Below are 5570 nucleotides of genomic sequence, written 5' to 3' on the forward strand. Positions count from 1 at the left end.
CTTCCCCAAATGAAAAGTAGCCATCGGTGGGGGAGTGACTGACACAGTGACTGGGGCAAGACACGAGGAGTTGTAAGACTAAGGCAGCGAGGAGGAGACCATGTGTGTGTTGTGAGTTCTGTGGCAGCGGCTATGAGTCTGGGTTTGGAGGTAGTTGCGCATGACAGTAAAGATAGGCTGCTGTTTCTCCTCTCTCCCTCTGCTATGTTCCTTGGCTCCAGCAACTTTCAACATTAGGGTGAAGGCAAGAGATAAACAATGGGATTGTGATCATCCATTACTTCCAGTGTCTTCTGTGTCATTGTGGGGTTCTTTCAGTGTTTGCTGCATCTGGGGTTCCTTCTCCACCTGCTCCAGGAAAAGCCGCATGGCTGGGTCATTCATTATGTACCATACCTCAGTGTCAGCCAGGGCCCATGGCTTCACATCCCCAAGGTTGTCATGTTGTTGTACTGAGTCATCATGCAGCCTGGTAACCATCTGCAGTCTCCTTACAGCTGGAGTCTGGGTCTAGTGCCTTCTGCTAAACATCTGTGGCCTTTGTGTAGTCCTCCATGGCTTCAAGCACAGCAGCTTTCTGGGTATAGCCCTTGACGAAGGTCGGCTCCAGCTGGGTACATTCTTCACAGTCCTTGAGTGCCAGCTGGAACTCTAGGGGCTTCGTGTAGCAGGCAGCTCAATTGCTGTAGAGTTTGGCAGCTTGTGGGCTCTGTTTAATGACTTCTGTATAATACTTTCTGACCCAGAGATTGTCTCTGCTGAAAACACTCATTGCCCTTGATTTTTTTGTCCAAAGCTGGGTCAAGGATGAAGTAGGCCAGTAATTCTTACTTCTTCAGGATTGTATCTGCCTGTTGGCATTTCTTCATTACATCTGGAGTCTAGTGCTCTGCCAAAGACTCATAGAAATGGATGGCATTCTTTCACTTTTCCTCTTTGAAGTAAGAATTTCCAATTCAAGAATAAGCTTTGGCAATCTGTCAGGAGCTTCCTTCTTGTCTCTCTCCACTTAGTGGCATTCTCACAAAGCTCATTTATGACATTTGTTAAAGTTACATTTTAAAATGTGTACTGCTGCTTGATTAGATGTCCTGTTGGTGGGGTCCAGTTCCTTGGCTGTCATAATGCTTCAGCACTACGTCAAAATCTTTCTTCTTGTAGGCATCATTCTCTAACTCTTTTTCTTTCAATGTTTGCCTTTTAGTCTCTGGGAGATCCTCTTCCTTTGGCTGTAGATTGGTGTCCTTTTAGGAAGAAGGAGGGAGAAGAGGAATTGTTGTAGCCTCTTCCTCCTTGCCTATACTGCCCAGAACAACCCCAAGGAGGACAGTGAATGTGGTCATGCTCCAGGGATCTTGTAGTTCTGTACCAGGTCAGGTGGCTTGTTCATCACTGTTTGGTCAGTTCTCAGTAGGAAAGATCAGCAGCAGCATCCTTGTCCTGTATCATCTCCAGCTTGTGATATAGGTTGGGAATATTAAAAGGATTCATGAGTTTCTTCTCTGCTCCATATTCAATAAACCCTTAGTTGAGATGAGGGTTATTTGCTTCTTAACTTCTTCTTTTAGATCATATTCATAGGTTTGCTTGGCTTGGTTTAAGAACTCAAGAGCTGCTGCTTTCCTTGAATAGCTCTTACCCCACTCTGTAGTTTTCCGGCTGTCCTCATAAGCCTTCTGGTTGTCTCCTTTCTCGGCTGCAGGGTGATTGCTATAGAACACATGATTGTGGGGTCAGCTTCGTGGCTTCAGAGAAGCCCTGTACAGCATCTTCACTATTACCAGTGCTCAGGGACTTATTGCCCTTCTCCTTTAGTGATTCACCTGCTCCATAGCTGGGCCAGGAATCCTATTGAATTGAACCCATCTACTCTGTGTTACCCAGTCTCATATCTATTTTATTATTTTGGTCCTGTTGTTTTGTAGCTGTATTTTTCCACCACCTTACTCCTGAGATTTCAGTGTTTTAATGCTGAGTCCACTCTGGTCTGAACTTTGAGATTCCTGGTTCTCAAAGCTGTTACATGGAACAGGCTAGTGATAAATACCAACTGTGGAGCTGAAGGGTAGTACGAGTAGTGTGCTCCGTCATCCTCAGGTCGCACCTCAGTATCCCTTTGTTTCTTTGGTAATTAGAGATCTGAGGCACCCATATCATTAGACACTTTCAAAGTTGCACTGCATATGATAAGAGTATTATTTTTAATCAAGTTGCCTTTTAAAGGGAAAATAGGTGCTTTTATTTAGAGAGCTGGATTTATCAGTCAGTTCCAGGCTACAACTGGCTTCATCTTCCTTTCTGAATGGGCCATCCTGTCTGTCTTTGCTCTTTTTTAAAAATTAATTTTATTGAGAAAAAATTGCAATGTGACAGCTTCAAAACAGGTTGGTAGGAGAGTTGCAACAAGCAATACATTGCATATTGTTGTCTTTGTAGTAGTCGTTCATAGCACAAGATGCAGACATGATATCCTGTCCAAATACTATTAGTACAGATCTTTCTTCTTATTGAATTAAGAGAAAGTAGCTATATATCTATCCTAACTATTTTGTATGTCTTTGCTCTTGAAATGCCCTTTCCATCAACTTCTCAGCAGTAACTCCTGTTCTGTCTGCAGTTTAAGCAGCCATGCTAGGTTACCTTAAGCACTTCCCCTGGCGTTTCCAGAGACCTCTGTGATGGCCTCTCTTCTGGAACTGACTACCAAGTCCCATTTGTCTCCCTGTAGGCTGAGAACTCAGGAGAAGCACTGTGCCTTGTCAGCTACCACTCGGAAGGTAGTCAACCAATACTGAATGCACGGTCAGCACTTCTGCTACTGTGGTCAAAGTTAGGGCCTAGCTGTTTCCACCAAGATAGTTCTTTTACTCCTAATGAGCTTAAGTTAAAAAAAGAAACACCCTGAGAAATTCTTTGTATAATTTGATTTCATGATAACATTTGCATAAAGAAATAAATGAATCAGAAGTGCTCTTTTAACAATATCACATCAGAAGCTTCAGGTATCGTTTTATTTTATTTTAGCCTGACTATTTTGTGTCATCTTAACAATATTCTTACTTTTTAATAAAAGTTTTAGAGAAATGAGGTCTTTGAGGTAAAATGATTATAGCACAGAGACTGATTGTTGTCTTGGGAATGTTTTCATATTTTCCTAAACTTATAAATGAGAATGTTTATCTTATATTTATAGATAAAAGTATGCTATATGATGTATGAGGCAGTTTCAGTGGGAGAGGAAAGCCTGAATTAACCCTCTCTATAAATGTAGAAAACTAGAGAGAAATTCCTAATTAGCATCATAAATATAGTCTTTCAATTTTATTAAAGATTTAAACATAGAGGTAAAAATCATGATATATGATGAAAACCATATTTTTAAAATTCATTTTGTAAACATTATTTTGTTCAGGACTGAATAAGCATCAGTGTATTTTTCATTTTGTGTCATTGTATATACCTTACTATTTGGTATTTTTCTCTCTAACTTGACTTATTTAATGGTGTTTATAATTCCATATAGAAGTGAGAATAACTGTCAAGAACTGACTATAATTATGTGATTAATCTGAGATAATTGATCTAAATTTTTTTAAGTCATTCCTTCCATGATCATGGTATGCATCTAGTTTATCAACTCGTACTTTATGTTTTCAAACACTTAAAAATTTAGTCTGATTCTATGCACTTTAGTAGAGATTTAATAGATGTGAAAGATTGCCGGACAATTCTTAGATTACAGTGCATCTGCGAAATTCACACAAGCTATGTTCTTAGAACATCCACAATTGTGAAAAACTGTGAATTTCAGATATTGTCATTAAAATGTCTGTAAGTGCTCTTATTTTTTAAAATTTTAAGTCTACTTTTATAGCTTAAACCCTAAACATGTTATATCTTCCACAATTATGTAATGAACTTAATCAAATACTTACTAATAAAGTCTTATAAGGATCAAGGTGTTTTGGCAGCATTTTGGGGTCTTTGGGCTTTAAGTAAAAAACAAGCACACAAACAATAAAAAACTGACTAAGAACACTGGAGAGAGCAACATACAATGCAGCAACCTTTTAGGAGAATGGAATGCTGGTCCATCAGCCTGAGATAGGCCTGGGGGCCACAGCCAATCAGTAGCAAGGACAATTGAGCAGTGCTTTTGGACTGGATACTTGAAAACCTCTCAGCCCCACTCCCTGCCCCCACAATTGTAGAGGATATTTGTGATTTCCCCAAAACTACAGAGGTTTCTGTGAACAATTATGAGGTAGATTCTAAGGAAAAGTAAGAGAACAACTGAGCTTGCGCACTCTCAACTGTGACTTTATGAGGGTATTCTGTATTACAGATGTGTTCTATAGTAGACAGCGCAGATGGCACATTTCAGTTAGTCGCTGATGGTACAGAGAAGCAGTATTCACTTTTTAAGTTATACTCGCACCTTTGTAGATTGTCCATTATTCAATTTAGTGTGACCATCTATGTAGTGATGTAGTGATAGATGTGACCAACTATCATGAGAAAATAATGAAAACTTTGTTTTTCTACTTCCAGTTATTAAAAATATTGCACATTTTAATAGATTAAAAAATGAGCCAGGAATGGTGTTGTACATCTATAATCCCAACACTCCAGGAGGCTGAGACAGGCTGATTGCAATTTTCAGGTGAGTCACAAATAAAAAATTGCCAAAAGTCTGTAGATGTGCTCAGGATAGAGGTTCTGGTTAAATCCAGGAAACAAAATGAATTGTAAAACATACACACACAAGAAAAATTGCAAAAACTCTTGATTTTATGTATGTTAACAGTATTTGTGGGTGCAAAATATAGTGTTTTCTTGATTGTAATGGAAAGACATCTAAATTCTTATATGAATAATATAAAATATTCTGATATGAAAGATAGAAAAATATATTGAAAGAAAACAAAACTATTGATCATATCTCATATGGCTGTTGATAAACAAATCCCAAAGAAAATACTTGCTAACTGAATGTAGACATATAAAATATTTATCCTAAGAACGTAAAGTTGTCTTAACCTCTGAACATAGTATACCATATTAAGAGATAAAAAAGTCTCACATGATCATCTCAATAAATGCTGAAATGATTGGAGGAAGAACAGCACTTCATGATAATAACACTGAACAAGGGATATATGGGAAGTTTCGCAACATGGCTGCTGAACTCACCTGTGGGTGAATCCACCCATGAGACTCACCATGAATCCCTGTGATTCTGGCACCTTACAAGACACATAAGAAGTTTTGGAGACATTCTAGGTCTGAACCATACTACCGTATGCAATTATTTATTTATTTTTGGTGGAACCAGGTATTGAACTCAGGTCCTTGCGCTTGCCAGGGAAGCATTTATTCTACTGAGCCATCTCCCTGGCCCCTATGCTTTCATTTAAATATGAAAGCTAAGAAATGGATCTTCTAGAAGCCAAGAATGGAATAATGGTTACCAGATTCCTTTTTTTTTTTTTTTTTTTTGGTATATAGTACAGGATCTACAGAGTCTACAGGGTCTCACTACGTAGATAGGACTCGTAGTGATCTACCTA

At 38.7% G+C, this 5570-nt stretch overlaps 1 pseudogene; it reads right to left on the reverse strand.

The window, feature by feature from the left end:
• Positions 1-233: 233 nt before the first annotated feature.
• On the reverse strand, positions 234-1832 carry LOC101576317 (annotated as a pseudogene).
• Between the last annotated feature and the right edge of the window lie 3738 nt (positions 1833-5570).

This window comes from Octodon degus, unplaced genomic scaffold (assembly GCF_000260255.1).
Source record: "Octodon degus isolate 3935 unplaced genomic scaffold, OctDeg1.0 scaffold00191, whole genome shotgun sequence".
Classification (NCBI taxonomy): Eukaryota; Metazoa; Chordata; class Mammalia; order Rodentia; family Octodontidae; genus Octodon; species Octodon degus.